The 2,520-nt window shown below is 39.4% G+C and overlaps 1 long non-coding RNA gene across 1 annotated transcript; it reads right to left on the bottom strand.

Moving 5' to 3' along the window:
* Window positions 1-554: 554 nt before the first annotated feature.
* LOC119488795 lies at window positions 555-1,620 on the bottom strand. The gene is made up of 2 exons (XR_005207032.1): window positions 1,033-1,620; window positions 555-698 (listed from the first exon to the last, which is right to left on the bottom strand). It is a non-coding gene; the product is annotated as an uncharacterized LOC119488795 (long non-coding RNA).
* Between the last annotated feature and the right edge of the window lie 900 nt (window positions 1,621-2,520).

Here is a 2,520-nt window from a genome sequence, read left to right as displayed (position 1 = left end):
CAAACAACTGCAAGTAAATGCAGTATACTCACAGGCAAGGACAAACATTTTGTGGATTTAAACTGAAAATAAATGGACCAGAAACACGTGCCAGTGATAACCAGTTGCAGACAGTATCGTGGTTACATGGAACCGACAGGAAACAACTTCTAATCAAGAAATATTTTATGTTTGTCACTTTATACCCCTAGTGTTTCTGTGCAGATGTTGAACTTTCCAGTGAAAGGTGAGATCACAGTGAGGTTTGTGGATTACCCAAAGAAACCAGTTTGTCGAGAGACAAGCTTTCTGTTGTGTGTTTCAAATGTTATTCTTCAATGTCTGGAGCACAACAAATGAAATTCTAGTCACCCGCATTGTACTGTGGTGTTGGCAGGAAACTCAGCAGCAGATATTTCAAAACCTCAGCAGATAAAACTGATGGCTAGATACCCCTATGAGTGAGCATCATTAAACACACAAACAAGTATCTTATTGGTTGGAGGTACTCAGAGCTTGTTAGGTCACACATCTCCATGTTAACGAAGCCAATCAGATCATCACAGAGACAGTGACACATTTCACACCAGGTTTTTTATTCTTCACATGTTGAAATCAAGCCCAGTTGCGTCACATTTGGCTATAGCTGCTGCACTTTCAAGTTTGGCAATGATGAATTCGTACTGTATGTACTACACAAGCCTTCAGCCATCTCCGTGCTGCAGAGGGTGAAAACATGCAGGAAGTTGCAGCTTAAAGTAAATTAAGAAACCTCACAGTTTCACATATATATTGCACTTCTTTGGCCAAACCCCAGCAATCTGTATGGATATTTTTTTCACTGTACAATATGAACAATATGTAGAAATACTTTTTTTTCTGTGGCTCCAGTGCTTCATCGTCTCTGCACATTTTGAATGGTTAACATTTACAACCTGTCAGCATTATTTTCGTGAACCTTGGGAATAAATGTTTGCACCCATCCGTCATTCAACAACAGTGCAACATAATGAGTGTTCAGTGTTTCTTCCTTACAGTAAACTGCATACTCACTTCATATCTGTAGGGATTTCTGTAACTAAACATAGAGATGCCGCTGTCTGATGTGATATATCTGATATGTCTCCGACTGTTGCTCTTCATCCCCTCCAGTCTCAACCTCTCTCTCCTCCCTCTCTTTGAACTCCTCTCTCATTTTTCTCTTCTTTCATCTCTCTTTCTCTCAAGCCATTGGAGGAATGCCAAAGTCTTCTGAGAGGCCGGATATGAGCGGCGTTGCATTCCTGTCTGCTCTACAGGTTAGACTGGCAAGTGGAGCCACGTGACTCTTCTTCAGGTGACAGATGGGAACAAAATGGAGGAACTCCACCTCTGGACTTCACAAACTCCAACCCCAGCCTCTCCTCAGTACTGGAGGTGTTTCACTTTCTCAGACTTTCGTATGCACCCTGTGCATATCTGGTCATAGCACAGTTTAGCCATCTGTGCTTTTTTTTTTTGCCAGAAAATCAGTTTTAAACATTGAAGAGAAAAATGGTGTGAGACATGTCCTGTCATGCCTGAAAGGACGGGTCTATTATTATTATTTTTTTTAGGTTTTTGTATCATTCTGTAGCTTCTCAGTGGTGTTCTTTATGTATTCAAATCCAAACATTCAAATTTTGGTCAGAGTATGTATGTTTTAGCGTCAAAATGCTATTTTCCCAAGCCGTTCTAAAAACTTTTTTAATATATATACATCTTTTTTTCCGAATGGAGTCTGGTCTGGTGGCTTTGAAGACAGCGATGTAACTGCTTCAGTTCCCTCCTCAAAGAAGGGCTGTCTGATGGCAAGGAAAAGCGGTGAAAATATTCTAAATGTAGCATATACTTAAACTGATATTATTTTTTTTAGGAGGCTAAAACACATCATTCTGTTCCCTTTCACAGCCGCTTTATCTCGCCGTCAGACAGCCCTTTCCGACGGGGAACTGAAGCCGTTATTTCGCTCTCTTCGAAGTCACCAGACTCCATTCACAAAAACAGTAATTTTACTTCGCAGAACACGGGAGTATACATACAACCCCACTTAAAAAAATTCAGAGACAACCCTTTCAGTTATTTCCAAATTTAACACAGCTAACTTTGACTCAGTACTAGCGTCACATTATTCATAACCAAATCAACAATGTTTCCCTAACCTTAACCAAGTGCTTTGAGTTGCCTAAACATCACCATAAAAACATTAAGCATGCCTTAGTTACCCCGAGGTGACATTTGAACATTTGCAATACGTTGATACATTTTGCAAAACCCTTCAGCATGGATATTTTGCGTTGGCAGTTAACATTTTGCACATAATGTTCTATATAAACTTTTCCTTATTACACAAAAACAAAAACATTATCTGGGTGGAGTTAAATTTCCTCTGAACGTATAGTATTTGCTGCTAAATATTAGTTGCATATGAACACAACTTTTAGGAGACAAGGTTGATGCATGTTACAAATTGACGTGTTTAAAGTAATAGTTTGGTTTTAGGGGACTTCTGCTTTTGAATTT

The sequence above is a fragment of the Sebastes umbrosus genome, chromosome 5 (genome assembly GCF_015220745.1).
Source record: "Sebastes umbrosus isolate fSebUmb1 chromosome 5, fSebUmb1.pri, whole genome shotgun sequence".
Classification (NCBI taxonomy): Eukaryota; Metazoa; Chordata; class Actinopteri; order Perciformes; family Sebastidae; genus Sebastes; species Sebastes umbrosus.
Note: the sequence above shows the minus strand (reverse complement) of the source record. Positions and strands in the feature narration are given on the sequence as shown.